The 22,354-nt window shown below is 39.2% G+C and overlaps 1 long non-coding RNA gene across 1 annotated transcript; it reads right to left on the reverse strand.

Annotated features, from left to right (window-relative positions):
• Positions 1-13,825: 13,825 nt before the first annotated feature.
• LOC121296696 lies at positions 13,826-16,708 on the reverse strand. The gene is made up of 3 exons (XR_005947082.1): positions 16,604-16,708; positions 15,395-15,463; positions 13,826-14,354 (listed from the first exon to the last, which is right to left on the reverse strand). It is a non-coding gene; the product is annotated as an uncharacterized LOC121296696 (long non-coding RNA).
• Positions 16,709-22,354: the final 5,646 nt, after the last annotated feature.

Genomic DNA, 22,354 nt, shown 5'->3' on the forward strand with positions numbered 1-22,354 from the left:
CTCCTGGCTGGCCTCCCTGCCTCCGCTATCTGTCTGTTCCAGCTCATCCAGCTCTACTCCCTCCACTGGCTGCATCCAATTTAAAATTCTTGTACTCAACTATTGCTGTCTCGACCTTTCTGCTCCCTCCTATCTCCAGACTATCATTTCCCTCTAACCCCCTCTTCTCTTCCACCACTGGCAGATTAGCTGCTCCCCTAGTGCCAGAGCCTGATCCTCCTTTACCCTTGTCCCTCAGTGGTGGAACAACCAACCCCTGGAGATCAGGACTGCTCAGTCTCTGACCACCTTCCTGCACCTCCTCAGACAAAATCTGTAAACCTGTCAACTCTCGAATATACAGGACTATACGGCTCCCTATTGTACCAGTACTTGCATTAGCTTGTACTTGTACTGAACTGCTACATACCTTGCTTTATTCTACTATTGCTCTTAATTGTTATTATTAATTAACTTTACTGTATCTTGTACTTGATTTTACTCTTAGATATCCATACACTATGTAACACAATTTTTGTTCCTGGGTAGTAAGTGTTATTTCCTAATTGCTTATGCCTCAAAAGTATAGAAAATGGCTATTATTCCCCACAGACTTTGCTTTTGTGACCAGGACAGTGATATTTCAAAATATCACTATTTCCAATGGGAAAACGGGCACATGTGTGTCTTTTCATTCACATAGTCAGAAAAAACAACATATGAATCCAAATTAACATGTATTTATACTAAAGTAATACAAAAATGACTACAAAAGATTTAGAAGTGAGTAGTTTTTCGAAATTTACGATTATACTGTAAATAAAGCTTTTACTGTAAGTTAACTGCTTTTAGTCGAACACACAGGTATTTTTCTTATTACAAAAAGTGCTGTCACAAAAATAAGTCTTAAAGCAAAAAGACTATAAATAAAAAAAAAAATGCTTTTGTTATTAATACGAAAAGTTTTTTCCATTCGATATATATATATATATATATATATATATATATATATATATATATATATATATATATATATATATATATATATATATATATATATAAACAAACATACCATTTAGAACTTAACAGTCAGTTAAACAGGAATGGCAGATGTGTCAGAAATCATTCACTTTTATTTCAACCTTGGCATCAGTCATCGAGCACATTGCAATGTCTGAGTCATTTAAATGTAATTGTGCTTAAACTGAGAATTTTACGAAGGGTCTTAAAATCAAATAACTTGTACCGTCGGAAATGTATTTATTTATTTGACAGGGACAATGTACCATTTTTAACATTTATGACACCATAAGATGTATTGTACCCAGATTTAGCTATAAGCTAATTTTCTGTATTAAATATTAAAGTCAGATGTACTTGAAGTAGTACTGTTCTTGTTGGAAGAAATTGGTAAACATGAGAAACTACATGGTTCCCTTTCAATTGAATGACAACCATTACCAAATGGGAAAGAGCCTCTCTGACCATCAATCACAGAATATATATTAAAAAGCTGCCCTATCAGGGCCCTGCTGTGAGGGGAAAGTCCCTCCCACCTCCTGTTGAAGAGGGACGTCTTCACAGTAGGACATTGCCATTTTATCTCTCACTTCACTGAGACAGGTCACAGATTGCTTTTGCTTTCTCGTACCGAATTTGGAAGGTTTGTTGGGTTTTTACCTACAAATTAATTTAATTCCATGGTAAAATCACGCTCTCGAGTTATTAAGAGTGCTCTTGCCTGATTCTCCTGTCAGTTTACTGAGTAGAGCTGGTTTCAACCCCTCTTGCGAGATTGGCAAGCGGCCATTATTCTTTTACACTAGGCCTTGTGTAGTTTGATATACCATGTGAGGAGCTGTGCTGGTGCTGTAAGGAGACCCTGCAGGCTCGCGGCATCGTCCTCTACGCTGATTTAATCGGCCACAGCGACCACAAAAAAACCCCAGCTCTGGCCTAGTGCCCCTCTCAAGCCTCGGACTCTCTTAGCATGGCTGCGCTTGCCCTTGGCAACCACGCCAACTGATTCGGCTGCATACCTCGGCATCGACCGCGATTTTCCCGCCGACTTTTGACGTTGAGAAAACAGCGCCTACCCGGTCCCGATTGACTCTGCACTGGTGTAAACATCTTCAGTGCCACCTACAACCTGGCACTGACCGTGCCTACCTTCGGCATCGACCTTGGAACAAGTCCACTCGGCACTGACCGGCACCGACAGCGCTCTCTTCGACGCCGATCCCGGCACTGATTAACTCAGCACCGGTTGACCATCTTCGGAGCCGTCTACAGCCCGGCACCGACCGCACTACTATCAGCACCGAGTAGCAGCTTCACCTGTGAAGCCATGTCAGTACAGTCGACTGGGTCCTTCACTGGGTTCCACCAGTGTGACCAGAGCAGCGAATGCCATGGCTATACTGGTGCTCTACCAGAACCATTTAGCGGAGAGGCTGCAAGAAAGGGCTACAGAAGCAGACACAGGGAAACTCCAGGCAGTAGCAAATGCGATGACTGACCTAATGGGGGAGTTTGGCCAGGCATCAGGGAGGTCGCTGGCGGCAATGGTCGCCGCCTTCTGGCATTTGTGGCTGACGCAAACCAAGGTCGTGGAGACCGAGAAGGTGGCCCTACTGAATGCCCCCATTACATGGGGGTAGACTTTTGGGGCGACCATTGATGTGAGCCTTGAGAGATCCCACAAGGCCAAGGCTCCTGGCGGTGGAGGTATCGGTTTTCATGCCTTCTGGCTTACTGTCAAGGCCCAAGGTGGCATTCGCAGCCTGCTGGGGTAATAGGGTCTAAACACTGCCCTCCACCCCAGAGTAGACAAGCAGGCAGAGGTAGAAGCTGAGCCAGTGGCGGGAACACCGCAGGCCAGGAGTAACTGGTTCTCCAGCTATGGACTGAGGCCAGGGCCTAAGAAAGACCCGCACCCTCCCAAGCCTAAGGGAGACCGCCCCTGAGGGGCCCCGGCTGCCACCAAACCTCCCCGCAACCAGACTGACCAACGGCAATGACCCATGGCAAGGCTGCACCTGGGAATCCTGGGTGCTATCAACAATGAAGCATGAATATGCTCTACAATTCCGCATAGGTCTACCACCCTTCAAGGGTGTGTTCCTCACCACCGTCAAACCAGCAAGGGCAATACTTCTTCAACAGGAGATCGCCAATCTTCAAAGGAAGAGCGCTGTACACTTGGTAAGTCCAAGCGATGCCCTCAGTGGGTTTTACTCCAGGTACTTCCTGGTGCCCAAAAGGGATGGTGGTTTCAGACCAATTATGGACCTCAGGGTCCTCAACTTGTTCGTCAAACAGAAGAACTTCAGCATGTTGACAGCACAGCATATCATCCAGTCCATCCAACCAGGTGACTGGTTCACATCGATCGACCTGCAGACGCCTACTTTCACATCCTGATCCGTCCTACACACAGAAAATATCTGCGCTTCGCCTTTCAATGCAACGCGTATGAATTCTGTGTGCTGCCATTTGGCCTCTTGCTGGCGCCTCACACATTTTCAAAGTGTATGGATGCGGCACTGGCTCCACTCAGGCTACGGGGTATTCGGATTCTAAACTATCTGGACGATTGGTTAGTTTGGGTGTATTCAAAACCATGCGCAGAGGCGCACACAAAACAGGTCATAGATCATGTGACAAAGTTAAGGCTCTCAATACATCAACGGTAGAGCAACTTCGTACTGTCTCAGTTCCCAATGTTCCTGGGGCTCAAACTGAACTCTGGGAGCATACTTGCCTCACTGTCAGAAGACAGGATTTGGTCGTTGGAGGCCACACTCTCCCTATTCAGAGAGGACGCGCCTACAATTCAGAGTATATCAAACACTGTTGGGGCTGATGGCATCATTAAATGCAATGTGAATGACATAACAAGCCTTTCATTTTGGTCCAGAAATACCCAACAACAAAGAATACTGCTTTGAAGGTGTTTTGATTATTTGGATCCACATATTGCTGTGAAAGTGCTTTTTCCTGAATGAAGCACATGACATCCACTCACACTTATATCAGTTATTAACAGTGTTCAAATTACTCTTTGACTCTTGGCGGGGGTGGGGGGTCTGCAACAATATAGTGCCTAGAGGAAGTCTACACCCCCTTGAACTTGTTTTCACATTTTGTTGTGTCAGTGCCTCAGAGTTTCATGCATTTAAATGATAATTTATTTCCACTTCTCTACACACCATAGTCCACACTGTTAAGGGGGAAAAAGTTTTTATACAAAACTGAAAGATCATAATTGGACAAGTCTCCACCCCCCCCTGAGTTAATACTTGGTGGAAGCACCTTTGGCAGCAATTACATCTGTGAGTCTGTTAGGATAGGTCTCTACCAACTTTGAACACCTAGATTTGGCAATATTTGATCATTCTTCTTTACAAAAATGTTCAAGCTCTGCCAAGTTCATTGGGGAGTGTTGATGGACAGCAATCTTCAAGTCATGCCATAAATTTTCGATTGGATTTAGGTCGGGGCTCTGACTGGGCCACCTTTTTGTTCCTTAGCCACTCCAGTGTAGCTTTAGCTGTATGATTTCGGTTGTCGTCATGCTGAAAGGTGAACTTTCATCCCAGTTTCAGCTTTCTTGCAGAAGGCAGCAGGTTTTCCTCAAGGACTTCTCTGTACTTTGCTCCATTCATTTTCCCTTCTATCCTGACAATTGCCACAGTCCCTGCCAATGAGAAACATCCCCATAACATGATGCTGCCATCACCATGCTTCACAGTTGGGATGGTGTTCTTTTATTGATGTGCTATGTTGGGTTTGCACCAAACGTAACGCTTTGCATTTAGGCCAAAAAGTTCCATTTTAGTTTCGTCAGACCACAAAAATTTTTGCCACATGGCTACAGAATCTCCCGTTCTCCACTCATCGAACACCCAACCCCGAGTGTATCTTTTATGCAGCTGTACCAAGACTCAATTGCTAATCAATCATTCGATTGGCATCTCGGTACAACTGCACGTGAATTAATAAAGTGGAATTCCCCATACTCACATATTATTACATTTTACTTGCACGTGAAGTGCTGTGCAATCCTCGTGCCTAAATACAAATATACATTTTAAACACTCGTGTTACACAGACCCGTTTATATCCCGTGTACCAATGACTATACACCAACATTTAACACACCACACGCAACATATAACAGATAATATGCACAGGGGCGGGCACTTTGTCACAATCTTATACCGAGGACTGAAGACTTTGTTGCAGCTGTTTGTTGATTCTATCGAGAACTGAAAGCTTTGTTGCTGAGAGGAGAGCCTTTTCTACTGGACACTTCAACAGATTGAGTTTCCAAACCAGCAGACCAAAGATCTAAGCTTCAAGGAACCATTGAGCATAATTCCAGTTGCATTTTCCTTTCATGGAACTAAATTATGGTTAATTGGTTAATTATTTAGTTTGCACTCTTTGCGTCTGAAATAACTTTTAGTAAAACTTGATGAAGTAACTACAAGTAATCTACCTCATATTGTTGTATAAAGAATTTCTTTAGAAGTAAACTTGCCATACCATTAATCTATATACTATTAATAAGATTAATCTGATTGTAACAGGACAAGCAGTCCTGTACATTTAGTTGTTTATTTTTAGAATGGGGTCTCCCCTGCTGCCCCTGTGTTATTTTGTATTTGTTTGTTTTATGATTTATTTATTGTATTTCTGTATTTATATATATGACAGTGTAGCCATGCGTTTTTGTTTTGTTACTGTTTTTGAAAATGTATTTATGGTAAATGACAGTTGGGCCGTATGTTTGTTTTTGCAGCGTGGATGGGAAGCCCCATCGACGTTAATTAAAACTTGTGCAGAAGGTGGTCATCACCCGAATTAAGTGATTCATTTGTTGCTAATCGAGAGATGGTCACCTGTATAAATACCTGCAGCTCTCTGCACTTCGAGGTGGGGTGTACAGAGGAGAGCGAGTGAGAGGAGAAAATCAAATCAAAACAAAACGAAACTAAGTATAGGATTAGTGAAGGCGATTGCCCAGCCTGACCTGTTTTTGTGTTTGTGATTTTGTTTTTGTTTAAATATTTTATTTATGGTTGTGCTATTGGAAATAAAGCGGCGCAAATGCCATTGTACTGGAACAGCAGTTACCTGTGTGTGCTTCCTCCTTCTGGCCTGATGCCACCAGAACACCATTTCTTGCCAAACGTGGTGTCCAGCGTGGGATCACCAGCGCCTCCTGGACTTGGGTCGGAAAAGGGTACGCAGTTTTTTCATTTTTTTTATTATAACTTTTAGGACTACTTGCTGCTCTCTCCTCCACTAGCAGAGGGAGCATGCCTGCTGATTTCCCCATTGCAGCCAGAAGGAGGAGCCCCTGCCGCCTTCGTCGGCAGAAGGGGAGCCCCTGCCGCCTTCACCACCTTCACTCCCATCACCGCCACCACTATCACCCCCAGCATGAGGAGAGGAGCAGGAGCTGCCTCTGCCTCCACCTCTGCCAGTAGAGAGCGCATGCCTACTGGCTTCACCACTACCCGCAGAGAGAGAGAGTCTGCTGGTCCCACCTCCGCAAGCAGAAGAAAGACCTGCTGGTTGCATGGCCACTTCCTTCACCACCCGCACAACCACCAGCAGAGGGAGGATGCTTGCTGGTCTCACCAACATCACCTGGAGATGAGGAGTAGAAGCTGTCTCTGTCTCCACCCCCGCTAGAGGGAGAGAAGCAGGAGCTGCCTCTCCATACACCCATAAAAGGACCGGGGCAGGATGCTGCCGGACCTCAGCAGTGTCTCTCTTATATCCCCTAGGGTTGCCAAGTGTTCCGCTTCGCCTGGGGTTGCAGAGGGTCCCACTTCGCCTGGGGGTGTCAAAGGTCCTGCATTGCCTGGGGTTGCCTGTCTCTCCTGTGCTTCTCCTAGGGTTGCTGCTGGTCCTGCTTTGCCTGAGGTTGCTGAGGGCTCTGTTTCGCCTGGGGTCTCTGAGGGCTCTGCTTTGCCTGGGGCCGCTGCCGGGTCTCTGCTTTGCCTGGGGCCGCTGTCGACTCTGCTTTGCCTTCGGCCGCTGCCTGGCTTGTGTGCCTGGGGGCGCTGCCTGGCTTGCGCTGCCTGGGGCCGCTGCTAGTCCTACAGGACCGCAGGAAGCACGGGCTGGCGCCTCAGAAAAGGGGGCTGTCGGCTACAAAGAAGGGGGAAGAGGTCAGGAGACCAGTTCCCCCAGCCACACTTTTGCGGCAGGAAGTACGGTGGCCGGAGCCCCACAAAGGGGAGCTGCCGGCCATGAAGAAGGGGAGAGAGGTCATGAGACCATTTTCACCTGCTATAGCTCAGCTGGAGCCCCGGAAGAGGGAGCTACCAACCAGGAAGACCTCCCACCATGGCCACCCCCATGGATTATTCCAGACACCTCTTCTGGGACTTTGAGACTGAGGGGGGAGGTGGCTGTTGTGGCCATGTTTTCTTTGCACAAAGGGGGGGGGGGGGGGGGGGGAGGAAAAAATCAAAACAAAACAAAGTATCAATGAAGGCGATTGTCCAGCCTGACCTGTGTTTTGTGTTTGTGATTGTTTTTGTTTAAATATTTGATTTATTGTTGTGTTATTAAAAATAAAACAGCACAAACGTAATTGTACCGGAACTGCAGTTACCTGTATGTGCTTCCTCCTTCTGGCCTGACGCCACAACAACGTGGGAACTAATCAACCCAGGTAAACATTAAGTTATCAATTATTGACTTGTTCCTACATCCTTTTCAAGTTTAATTTGACTGACACGTATTGATCTTTTCTATTAAGTATGGATTGTTTTCTTCACTACGCCAGACACAGCCTTAGATTCAGTGACAAAGTTAAAAGGTTATGATTTACATTTTCCTAATATTTTACTACTGATCTGTTTAATATCTTATTGTGAATATTCTGCGTAATTCTCTGTTGTTGTTTCTGCTTAGATAATTCTTTACCGTGCTTATTAACTATTCCAGAAGAATGTAGCATCAGAAGGGGGTTCATCATATCATTCTGTGCATGAAAATAACAGAATTAGTATATACAGGGGGGAGTCTTAAACCATTCTCTGTGTCTTCTTGGTTTCTGGTCTCCAACTCCCCCACTGCTGGACAAGAGTTTTATCTCTACCTGTCACTGAATGAATCATTTTGGCGCCAGTAGTATTTTGCTGAGTGCAACTTCCAGACAATTCTGAGTACCTTGACACTAAAACGGGAAACAGTCCTTGTCATAAATCCAGCCAACGGGGCAAAATAGCGGACCAATGGAGAAAAAGGGGACGGGTAGGTATGAGAACAACTAATGAAAGACACTTCACGTGGACTCAGGCCCTGTCCAAAATAACCAGACTAACCAATCACAGGGTTGAAGAGAGAATCACAAAACCCGCTAACTTTCGAAGTGGAGCGATTTTCTGCTGTGTGAGCGAGCTTCTGCTGCATGCTGCTGCTTCCAGTCGAGCTGCTGTGCCCAGACATGCATGCTGACCGCAAAGGAAGTGTGCACAAGTAGTGTCCTCCCGCTAGAGTTGTCTTGAAGTTGAGAGGGACGAAATGGGTGCTACATTGCTCTGAACAAAGTTGCAGAGTCATGGGAGCATACATGCTCGAATTCATAGAAGGCAAGGAAGAACCAACGTTAGCTGAACTGAGTTACATCTGATCAGCGGAACTATTCCCAGTGGAAAAACTTCCAACAACAAAGATAATGTTGAAAGCCTTGGAGATCAACAAGCTGATCTCCATTTGAAAAGGAACAATTGGTTACTGCGAGCCTACGCAGTACAATGCGTACTGCAAAGTACCGTCTACATTGGAACTGTGGATCTGGAAAGCTGGAGTATTCATCGACACAGAATGACATCTGTATATGGAAATCGATAAGTATTCAACATTAATATTAAATACTTTATGACTCGAGAAAGTAACTGAAGCAAATGCTATCAAGTTAAGGGGAAACTGTTCTAGAAAAAGAATATAACTTGCTGTTTTAGAGTGTGTAAGAAATGTATTATGTTTGTTTGAAATGTGCAACTCAAAAGGAGTTGACTCATAAATGCAGATAATTTCATCATTGTCCCATTTGAGTTAATTTGAATATATAATCAACTGAGGTTGATAACATATTATTAGTTTGGTACATCACTAAATTAACATGGTAAAACCAATTTGCTAAATTAGGGACTGGAATGTTGGATTCCCTTTTGAATGTGAAGTTGAATTAATTCTTGTGCATATTTACATGACTGAGTAAAGCTAGAAATGGGTATTGAAAATACTAATGCAAAGTAGACACTTTGTGTGATAAGACATATTCAGTATTAGTATATTAACCATGTATGCTAATGACGTTATGGTCGTTGTAATCGTTTGACTACACTATGTAACACAATTTTTGTTCCTGGGTAGTAAGTGTTATTTCCTAATTGCTTATGCCTCAAAAGTACAGAAAATGGCTATTATTCCCCACAAACTTTGCTTTTGTGACCAGGACAGTGATATTTTGAAATTGACCTATTTTCCAGAACATTCCAGATAGATTCAGTGCTGAGTAAACTTGGAGTAACTTCTCGAACTTTCTAGTAATATAAATAGTAGTATAAATACAGGGGCCTTAAGCCCACCAGTTCAGTTGCCTAAGTGGATACATATCTGCATTTTTCTGGGAGGTCATAGGAGACTTAAAAATGGTGGTATTCCTGATGGGTCTCCAAGGCGGTTTTACCAAGTTTCCCTGCTATCTTTGCCTTTGGGACAGCAGGGACACCAAGGAGCACTACCACAGGCGGGACTGGCCACAGCGGACCGAGTTCTCTGTGGGGAGGAACAACGTCAAGTGGGAGCCACTGGTGGACCCCCGGAAAGTGCTGATAACACCACTGCACATCAAGTTGGGCCTTATGAAACAATTTGTCAGAGCTCTAGATAAGGAGTCGGCAGCCTTCAAGTACCTTCAAGAAACTTCTTCCCTAAGTTGTCTGAGGCAAAGGTCAAAGCCGGTGTCTTCGTCGGACCACAGATAAAGAAGATCCTGGAGTGCAGTGAATTCCCCAAGAAGCTCACTAGTAAGGAGAAAGCGGCTTGGAACAGCTTTGTTGCAGGTTCGGGGCTTCCTGGGCAATCACAAGGCCGAAAACTATGTGGAGCTGGTTGAGACTCTGAAGAACTACGGCACAATGGGCTGTAAGATGTCCCTCAAAGTCCATATCCTTGATGCTCATCTTGATAAATTCAAGGAAAACATGGGAGCGTACTTGGAGGAGCAAGGCAAGCGCTTCCACTAGGATGTACTGGACTTTGAACGCCGCTACCAAGGACAGTATAACGAGAACATGATGGGAGACTACATTTGGGGGCTGATTCGTGAAAGTGATTTACAGTATAATCGTAAATCTCAAAAAACTACTCACTTCTAAATCTTTTGTAGTCATTTTTGTATTACTTTAGTATAAATGCATGTTAATATCACTGTCCTGGTCACAAAAGCAAAGTTTGTGGGGAATAATAGCCATTTTCTATACTTTTGAGGCATAAGCAATTCGGAAATAACACTTACTACCCAGGAACCAAAAAAAATAAAATAAAAAATTGGTGCTTTCCTTTTTGTAATATTAGATTAGTTGTGCACCCCTTTTTCCCTTAAATAAACAATTGTTTTATATTTCTGACACGTGTGGATGTCAATTGTTGTCAAGGGAATCAGAGTTCTACATGATATCACAGAACTATTATGGTATGTCTCAATTACTAACATTTGTCCGTTCTTAAACAGTGCACCTACAGACTAATTTATATATAAATAAATTGTATACCAAAGTCACTACAAAACATTGCTTGATTTTGACAAAGAAAATCATATGGCCTGTTGTAATTTTACAGGCATGTGCCTTACCTGTAGAATGTTACTGTCCAAGAATATCATTCTTAGGTTGCTGTCTTCCTCAGAAGCATTCATATTTTATTGTGGACAATAAAGGTCCTTATTGGTTTCTTAATATTTCCATTACAACAATTATTCTTTAATTGTACTGGCCAATGTAGTGTGCAAGGTATATTTGTATTTGGACTAGTTTAAATTGTAATAATAAAATACCTTATTTGAATTCAAGTCATGCAGAACCCACCTTTTTATTAGGAAGGAGGCTGTGTGGTCCAGTGGTTAAAGAAACAGGCTTGTAGCCAGGAGTTACCTGGTTCAAATCCCAACACAGCCATTAACTCATTGTGTGACCCTGAGCAAGTCACTTAACTTTTTTGTGCTCTGTCTTTCAGGTGAGATGTTGTTGTAAGTGACTCTGCAGTTGATGCATAGTTCACACACCCTACTCTTGCATCTTGTAAAGCACTTTATGATGGTGTTCCACTATGAAAGGTGCTACATAAAGATTATTATTATAAAACCCACATCTGTTTGTATAAATCACATACAAACAAATACTATCGTGTTCATTAACTCAAAGCATGAATTGAAAGCAATAATACTTTTCTTATATTCTACTTAAAACAAAATGTTAATTTTACTTTAAGGTCTGCTTATTCTTGAGTTCATAAGAGGATTAAAACACTACTTATTGAATACTTAACGGATGTTCACTGCCTCCTCCAGCTGATCCATGTCTTCAACAATACAGGTTCTTGAAGGCTCTCCTGCTGGCAAGGGCTGGTCTAGTTTCTGAGGTCTGTCTTCCTTGCGTTTTGTCTCCACTTCAGAGTACAAAACAAATGTCTTTGCAAAGAATAAGAGTCAATGACTATTTAGTTATTCCAGTGAAACAGCAATTCCTCCACCAATACATGTAGTCTTCATCCCGTTATGTCTGGGATATTTCACCGCAAAACTTTGGCACTGCTAGCTCAATAAATTGAATATATTTCAATTTATGTCGACTTCAAATGCTCATTCAACTCTTTCTACTGTGATCAATCGGGGCTAAGTTAGAGATTTAATTACAAGTACTTTTAGACTTCTTATGCAGCGGACTCCCACACCAAGGCAAACACTATAATAGTTATCTCGTATTAAAGTGTCCGAAAACATTCTCTGTTTCAGCTGATTGCAGGCTGGATTTCCAGATTGTCACAGTTCAAAGACTGGTTTGTGTATCGAACCTTGGATTTCATGTCGGGAGCCTTGAATGTCACACTCATATTTTTGTAATGTTCTCTGACCCCTATGATTGTATAGTTTGGTTATTTTGGGCAGTGCCTAAGTCCATGTGGAGTGCTTCCAATTGGTTATTCTCATTCCGATGCTGCCCCTTGTTCTCAATTGGTCCGTTATCTTCAAATATTTAAAGATATCTCCTAAATCATTTTAAGATATCTCTAAATGTTTTTGAGATATCTTTAAATACTTTTCAGATATTGTAAATCATTTAGATATCAAAATAACGTCCTGTTCATTTAAATATATCTCTACATCATTTGAAGATATCTTCAAATAACTTCCTGTTGATTTAGAGATCTCTCTAAATCATTTTAGCGATATCTCAAAATAACTTCCTGTTTATTTAGAAATATCTCAAAACAACTTCCTGTTCATTTAGAGATATCTCTAAATCATTTGAAGATATCTTCAAATGAACAGGAAGCTATTTCAAGATATCTTGGAATGACTTCCTGTGAAAATACTCTATTTTCAATGGACTTCCTGTCCATTTAAAGATATATTCAAATGAACAGGAAGTTATTTAGAGATGTCGCTAAATGATTTAGAGATATCTCAAAATGAACAGGAAACTATTTGAAGATATCTTAAATGATTTAGAGGTATCTTTAAATAATATGTGGATTTGGCAAGCATGGTGTGCCAAACTGTCATTTGGAGATCTTAAAATGTGGGTTTTAAAGATATCTGTAAATCATTTGAAGAGATCTTCAAATAACTTCCTGTTCACTTCGAGATATCTCTAAATCATTTGAAGATATTTTCAAATGAATAGGAAGCTATTTCAAGATATCTCGAAATGACTTCCTGTGAAAATGCTCTGTGTTTTCAATGGACTTAAAGTTATCTTCAAATGAACAGGAACTTATTTGAGATATCTCTAAATGAACAGGAAGTTATTTGAAGATATCTTCAAATGATTTAAAGGTATCTTTAAAATCCTAATTTTAAGACATCTCTAAATGACAGTTTGTTGTGCCATGCTAGCACAATCCATATGGTTTCCATAGTATTTAAAGATATCTGTAAATCAATTTGAGATATCTTTATTTCATTTTTAGATATCTCAAACTGATTTACAGATATCTTTAAATTTATTTTAGATATCTTAAAAACTGCAAAATTAAAGATATCTGGAATTCAATTTGAGATACCTTGAAATGTTTTACAGATATCTCAATATTTGAAGATATCTTAAAATGCAATTTGCAATATCTCTAAATGATAATTTGGCTTGCCATAAACTGTCTGGTGCCAAAGGAGTCATTCAGCGACCGTGAAGATAAGCCATTTGTCCAGTATTTAGGTTATGACTCGTTTTAAAAGCATTCTTTGTCAGTGGGGTAGTTTGTGACCAGAAACCAAGGAGACACAGAGAATAGCTTAAAATCCCTCTCTGTATATTTCAATTTTGTTACTTTCATACACAGAATGATATTATGACCCACTCTGACGCTACACCAGCTATTAAGAAACACAAGATAAATTAAGTAATTCATTCTGATTACCTGAAAAAAGTGATCCGACTTTGTGTTTTTCATCTACACTAAAATCAAGGTATCATGTATGATTTATTACATTTAAATAGACATAAAAAGCAGCCTACAATTAACATAAGCTAAAGCTTGGTACATATGATTTAATATTGGTGCATGTGGAAAGCATTCTATACAGATAACTTGGTATGGTTTACACATTTTTATCTTTATTAAAGTACATATGAGTGCATGGATGGTTTTTCAGCAGTGTATATCCAAAACAAAGACAATAGGCCTAAAACATAATACATGGAAAAATACAGATTCTAAATTACTGTGGAAACATATTTATTGGCACTCCTCTGTCAACACCCATTTTGATCTGATTACCAGGTGTATTGGATAATCCAGCTCACTCATATTATCAGGTATTGTACATTTAATACTTAAAACACTGGTTTTGCTATTTACGCTTTAATGTTGTTATCACCTCTCCTAACTGTAGACATAGTACTGCCTGAGCCTGAAGGTGTGGTATCAAAAGGAATTGTAATAATGGTGCAGTTACTGAGAGGTGTAGAAGGCGTAGCTATGGTAGGCCTTGTTGTAATAACGGTTTTAGTTGTGCTTGGCAGAGGTGTCGAGGTGCTCTTTGGCCTTTCTTCTTCTTCAGATGATGATGATGAAGAAGATAAAGATGAAGACAACTTGGAATAATGTTTTCTTGACAGGGCCTGTTATAATGTAAATAAAATGTATAAAAATCCCATTCAAACATTTACTGTACTATAAAATGTGCTGAAAGTACACAAAAGCACTGTATAGTATAGTAATTGTTAAATCACAGGGAATTGTGTTATGTTGGAGAAGTAACACTTCGGTAACCTTTTCAGAAGCATTTTTGTTAGAGGCATTTTGTTAGTAAGCATGACACATAATTAAGCAGAATCAAAAATAGGGAAACATACAGAACACACAACAAGTTAACCAATATTAAATAGATCACCTCAAAAATATAAGCAATGCAACATCCATTTGACACAACATACTCTTCTAAGATGCATAAGCAACCACAAGTATTCTACAGGACTCAGAAAAAAAGACTTTCTGTGCTGCATTCATTTTGTTTTCTAAGACAGTGGGAAAAAAATAGTAGCAAATATTCAAAGGTCTTGCGAATTTTCTCATTTTTCTCACAACTCTGCTTGCGTTGCAAATGTTTTTCGTAAAATCACAAATGAGTGAAATCTAAAAAAATTACGGAGAAAGTGCAGCTATCGCAGCTCTGCGGAAAATAATGAATTAACACAAGAAATCAACCGTAACTCGCTCGAGGTATATAACCATCGCAACTTTTTTCCAAAACGAAGACGCATTATTTGGGCTTGACTAGACATAGCCCAAGCACCTCTTCAGCTATGAAAGTTAAAAATGTCATTCAATGTTTTGTCTCAAATGTGTTTTCTTACAATTCTCAACACAGTTTTATCCATTCTGCAAGTTCTTGCGTGCGCTAAACAGAGGCAGTCCACTGGCAGGGACATTTAATTACTTTACCATTGACGTGTCATAAAGATGACACCTGCTGCGAATGAAGGACTGCAATTCTATTGTCTTTTTTTTTATACACAAATGAAATAAGCTTACAAAAATGAGACTGACTGAAAGCTTTGCAAGTCAGTGACAACCTTATACATTAGCATTCAATTTTGACAATAATAATAATAATAATAATAATAATAATAATAATAATAATAATAATAATAGTTCTTACTGGAAAAGCAGCAGTTGTTGCAGCAAATAAAAACAATAAGATCACAGGCTTCATGTTGTATGAATGATTCTGTAAAGTAATAGCAAACAATAAAGGCATCAATATTACATTTAAGTCTGTCATGCTTTCATTCTTCATGAGGAATCTGAAATAAAGAAACTGAAATAAACTACAACATGCAAATGCACATTTTCAGAGCGGATTACATTTGTTTTAACAATATAAACTAATAAGTAACTACTAAGAACAATACTGGGGTTATAGCAACAAATATAGTGGCTTTTATTCCTAAAACTACGGGTCAATTTTTAATAGTTAATTGGCAATTGTTACATTTTTTATCAGAAGTTTGAAAAGAATTTGTTCCATCAATGGACAGGAATATTCAAATCAAAAAACAATGTAAAACAAATTCATCCCAAACTGGTACAGTATTAATCTAAAACTAACCTAAGGAAAAAAAAAAGTACACACTCATAATAGCTCATCATGCTAGAGGTGTTATTTCAGATGTTTATCTCAAAAACCCTTGTAAAAAATACTTCTTAAAGTAGAAGGATAACGGCAGCATTTCCGATAATTATCACCACGCCAGGGGTTGTGGAAAATATTAATTTGTAAATAACAATTTAGGATGTTTTGGAGAGGAACTTATTTTAGATAATTCAGTTTTTATCTTATTTATGGTGAAATGTTAACTTTTGGTCAAAATTCCTATAAAAAGTATCTGTACTTAGAAAACCTGTTTATTATTATTATTATTATTATTATTATTATTATTATTATTATTATTATTATAGGGATGTTTTTATTGATACATTGTTTTTAATTGAGTTGTTTCTTACTAGTTTTATACCAGTACAATTTCTTATTACAATTGTTTCTTAAAGACAAACTTTTATAATTATTTTTGCAGTTAGGTTAATTATGGTTTAGATTTGTGTTTACAGAGCTGCTTTAAAGAGTCCTAAACTTCAATAATTAAATTCAACATAAGGTATTCATCATAGTGTACTAAGATTTGAAAATCAGACCCCTGAAGAATGCAGTAGTTTTAATTAAATCACATTCTGGTATTAAACAACTATAATTTAAAAACATAAAGTATAGATTTTCTAACAAATTACCATTATCAAATAATAATAATAATAATAATAATAATAATAATAATAATAATAATAATAATAATAATAATAATAATTACTGTACCTGTACTTCTGAAAACACTTGTATGAGCTAAAAAGCAGCCAAAAAAGTACTAAAGATAAAATTTGTCTGCAGTTTTATACACCCTACTTCAAGTAATGAATCAGTGGGTGTGATACAAAGTCATTTTCATGATTATTGTTCGTGATTACACAGATAGATTAGGAAATTTTATTGGTTACATAATCCTGTGTTTAGCAATCCTATACACTGTCATTCATTATGTGTGTCTAATATACAGACTTTTTAATGTTTCCACTGGAAGATTTTGCAATAAAAGTCATGTTACTGTACAGTATGTTTACATAATTACCAGTAACTATAGACTTGACAACATAATATTGTCTCTGCACTGCCTTTCATTGTCTGTAGTGCCAGGGATGGGCAATACCACTCCTGTAAGTACTTCAGAATCTAAATACAGGTCCAATTGGGTTAATTAAACAACACAGAACATCTTTGGCTCAAAGACTAGGAGTATAAGGACAGGGTTTTAATTTCTCAGGTAATATTTCTTAACCAAGTGTGTGCTCTGAAAATGTTGCATTAGCTCCATTTATGCCACATTTTTATTACTGGGTTGAAATTTCTTTGAAAATTGATCCCAGTTTACATCAACGGATTTAGATGAAACGGGTTTGAATTGGGACTCTGTCAACTGCAGTTACTGAAGAAATGCAGAAATGGTAATACAATGTGCAAAAACAGTAGACTTTGACTTGGCAGCAGCCCTAGTCTGAGATTGAAAAATACAGTACATGTATATGCTAGTCTTGCCCCAGGTAGGCCTCATTCAGGACTGTCTTTGGGTCCCATTCTTGGCTTTCGCACAACCCCAACCACCACTTATTGGGCTTTTCGGTGAGGTGCTAATTTAGTGACATTTCTCTTTCAAAACTGCCATCAGATTCATTTTTCTTTTCAACCTTCTTAGTTAGAAGCCCGAGAAAGCAGATTGTTGATTGGAATATGGATCTTCTATATTTTGTTAAACTGGAAAACTGGAAAATATAAAGTTTACAGAATATGTTCTATGTGGACCAACTCACAGAATTGCACAATACTTTCTTGTTTTAAACAGAAAGAACCCACAGTATAATTGTGCAAGTAGCTTAATGAGTCAGTAATTATCATTTGGAAATATTTTACATGCCAGTGCTAGAGTTGTTTGAAAACATAGACCCCTATTATTTATTAACTGCTATTTAAGCCAAACTCAAAACTTTAATTGTATTTCTATATTGTAAAATACAAATTGGTCTATACTTTTTATTTATGGATTATAGATTTTGACAACCTTTACATACAAATACACAGCACTAGTGTAGTACATGGTAAATACATATATAATAAACCATTACATACATACACATTCTGTTAGGGTTTAGACTTAATGTCATCAGATTTTGACAAGCTCCTAAATAAATAAAAGATCTGGCTAAAATGATATTCTGGCATTCATAAATATTATTGGTATTTTGCATTATTTCTGTATGCATGTCTGATTTTGAACTCAGAAACTGGCATGATATCAGTTTCTGTCAAGGCTATCATGGACTGTTGCGCTTCGCTAAATACCAGTCCTGTCCTCCTTCATGTTTAGCCTTGGTTTATCCTGGGAAGGAAAGAGATTAATAAAGTAATGGACAAATTGATTTGCTGCTACCTGGACAATAAAAGAGAGACACTGTGTTTATTTATTTGTTGGTCAACCCATAATTACTGTTAAGGAACAACAACAACTGTCACTGTATCCACAGTATATAAATGTAATTGTTTTGTATGTTTGTGATTTGTTTGCTGTGTGTGTAGTTAATAATTAAATCAACATCTTTGATAGAATGCTGACCTGCTAATTAGTGGAGGGGTTATGGAGTTTAAAAGAGAAGCTCCCAAGCTACCTGTGTGTGCGGTCAGCGTGAGATAAAACCAACAGGTATTATAGGTGCAAGCCAAGGGAAAAATAAACAATACTGATTAAACATATGAAAAGTGACTTGCTGTTTTTATCTGCCTGTCTGAAGGGGAGTGTGTGATAAAAGAATAAAGATTATATTTTATTAATTAAAAGAAAGCATCTTGACTGAACTTTATCTGGTAATCTGGTGGTAGCAGCTTGCACAAGAGGAAACCCTGTGACACAGGTGTAACAACAATGGATATAATGTACAGTACAAAGAACTGTATAATGACCACTAAAATGTAATTATAGACTAAAATTGATTTGTTTTGTTCTTTCACTGACTTTGGTAACTGAGCATTGTGCACAACATTGTATTTTCATATGTCCTATGAATTTTAGGGTTTGAGATTTGAATCTGTGGTGCTGAGTACAAAGCAGTGATGTTGACTTGTTGGAAGGCAGCAAACACAGGAAAAGAGATGCAGTTCAAATGCTTTCCTGCTCTTTTAAATACCTGGACAAAATTAAACATAAAAGTTGCCTCCACACAAGCTTTTAGGAAGAAAGGGCAAACCCCTTCTTGTATGAGAACTCTACATATAGACACTTGCAGTTTGTCTAGAACTGGTGGTGACAGTGGCACAGGTTAAATAAGAGCCAGCTATGTTTACGCAATAACTTAGCCATATGATCTTTCACCAGGATACAGTTTAGTTCAGCTGTATAACTGAGAGACTATTCCTACCTTCCCAAATGAGAATCCCACATGTGGTTATATGTCATCCATAACTTGTCATTGAGGGCCAATTTATTAATTACCCTCAATTGATGCATGCATGTGGATTTTTTTTTTGTAATATATATGTGCATACAGGCTGATCTTGACATTTTCATGAGATTGGGAAACTATCAACAGGTTTTAGAACAATTAATCACACAGATAGAAGCTTTCCATAGTTCTAGGGGTGAGGCTCAGCTCTCTACGGTAATCCTATTGGTTCCACAACCTATATAGTACCGGCTCACATTCCAATACTTGTTCTGCAAGCCTTTCTCCTCCACCTCCCCACCCCCTCCTTTGCAACTGTATCTCTTCTGGGGCTCAGGGATCCTCCATCACACGGCTTTGATGACCTCTGACGGAATTTGCACCTCAAAAATGAGGGCAGCTCCTATCGGTCTAGACGGTGAAATCCTGGGCCAAACATTTGCATTGCTTTCCATCTGATGATGTAGATATCCTTCTGTTTGGTGTTGATTGCTGAAGTGTAATGCTGTCTCAGTTTATTTTGCCTCCCCAGAGCATCAGCACACACAACGGCTGTGATGCTGGTTCCGGGGATCAACCCAGTGCAGTCTCTGCGGCGCATCAGCATCACAGCCATCTGGATTGAGCTATGTAGGGTACCTCTCTGGGGTCTTCAATTGGGCACCTTCCGTCCTCTGTGTTTCGTCAACTAGCCCACAACACCTCAAGAGGGCTCGACAGTGATCCTGGCGTCCCAGCATCACCCCCCCCCATCCCCCACTCAGCTCAGCCCAGCTTACTTACCTATACATTCTTTCCATTGTGCTTGAGATCCCCATCCAGAATCTTTCCGTCTCAAACACAGCCAGTTGCTGCTCCAGATAAGTTCTTCACTGTGCGACGCAACTCTTGGCCACTGAACCAGACATCTCTGAGAAACTGGGGTGTAGAGTGTGCCACAAATCCTTGACAACGCACCTCCAATGGGTAAACTCTGACTCTCCATCCTTGATGTTCTGCTTAAGCAGCTAGTTGAGCATATCAAAGTTTCTTCCTCTCATAAGCCTCATCCACAGCATCTTCCCATGGCACTGTTAACTCTACCAGATGAACAAGACATGCTGATCCAGACCACAAGACAATGTCTGGTCAGAGGTTAGTGGTGGCAATCTCAGATGGAAAAATAAGCAGTTTCTTTGCCATCCATTTTCTTCCAGTTTTCAACACAAGTGCTGCCTCCCTTAGTCATTTGTTGTGTAAGTCTTCTATTGTCATTTCCAGTCAGACTTTAGCGCACTTAAACTCCTTGGTTAGAGCAGAGATTGGTAGCTGCAGTATTCCTTTACCATAAAGTCCCACTCTGCTCAAGCAGCGTGGAAGTCCCAACCATTTCCTGATGTATTAACTGATTAAAGCTTCCAGCTTTTCAACGAAGGAAACCTTGTACACAGTCAGTGGTCACAGTAGTAATAATAATTCCGACTTTATTAGCTTCTCTTACAACTTATTTTTACACAAGTTCTGTTAATCACAAGTTAATCATTACTTTCACAAGAAATTGAACTTTATGAAAGTCATTGTTTTGGCAAAACTACAACACCATGAAAATAAACACATCAGATCAGAGGAACATCAAATTTAAAATCATATTTACTTTAAGTTTTTGCCAGGAAAACCATTTTGTTTACGGTTTCTGGTTTTATTCTGTTTCGTTGGTGGTTAACAATTAGTCCTGAACGGCTAAACAGCCTTTCTGACGGCACACTTGTTGCTGGAATCCCAAGATATTTACATGCAAGTGTTGACATTTGGGGATAGGACAATGAATTAACCTTCCACCAATCAAGAGGATTATGCTTGCAAAGCATTGTGGTATATACAATGAGTTGGGCAAAAAAAAAATCTATGGAGAGTCAATGGAGGCGACTGGTTTTTGCCATGTTAAAAAATGCATCAAACATTTGAAGTAGATTTCACATTTGCCCAAGGCCTTTTGAAGAAAACAGCAACATTAGCAAATTATGACAATATGTAATTATTATGAAAAATGCTATTTTCTGAGCACTGTCCTGTTCCGTGGCGCATGCTCAGTAAATACAGTTACTGTTGATCACACGTCATCGATGATAATATCTATTGACAGCTTTTGGAAGCGGGTAACGGGACATTTAAAAGCTATATCATAGCTAATACATTTTATTACTATTTTTGTGTATGTTAGTTATTTGTGAAATCATTTTATAATAAATACAGATGAACATTACCTTTTTTTTTTACCTACTTTGTCCAAGTAGCTACCGGTAGTTTGTTTACTGTACTATATTGCTGTGTCTTGATAATATTTTATGTTGTAATGTTATGTATTTCTAAAGTAACCGGTGTTACCAGACTGCTAAATAATTTAATCAATACGCTTCTTTAGAGCAATGTTTCTGCGCATGCTTCGTGGAACAGGACAGTGCTCAGAAAATAGCATTTTTCATAATAATTACGTATTGTCATAATTTGCTAATGTTGTCGTTTTCTTCAAAAGGTCTTTGGCAAATGTAAACTCTACTCCAAAAGTTTGATGCATTTTTTTAAAATGTCGAAAACCAGTACAAACCAACAAAATTTCTTAAGTCTCCATCGACTCACTATAGATTTTTTTTTCCATACTTTCCGTATAAAACAATGCTTTGCGCACAGCGAGACGGAAGTCTCCATTGAATATTAGCAGAGTCAAGTATTTTATTGAATAGAATGAATATCTTTTGAACACCCTTTCTAATAAAATGCAATTGTATTAGCTGAAGCAGTTTTAAGTGAGGCTGGATTTTCATTGGTTAAAATATTAATGTATGCTCCCATTGGCTAGAAAGGTTATAGTGTTTTCGGAACTGCGAGATTGACAGTCGGAAGTTTGTTTGTTTGTTGGGAAGTTTGCAGGGAAATTTGTATGGTTGATTTTAAATTGGCCTTTCACATTAATGAATTGACAAATTAATTAACTAAAAAAACTGTCATCATTAGGAGGTGCAGCAGCATTTTGGTCAGCATGTTATATATATATATATATATATATATATATATATATATATATATATATGCAGCAGCGGCATCT

This window comes from Polyodon spathula, chromosome 1 (assembly GCF_017654505.1).
Source record: "Polyodon spathula isolate WHYD16114869_AA chromosome 1, ASM1765450v1, whole genome shotgun sequence".
NCBI classification, from domain to species: domain Eukaryota; kingdom Metazoa; phylum Chordata; class Actinopteri; order Acipenseriformes; family Polyodontidae; genus Polyodon; species Polyodon spathula.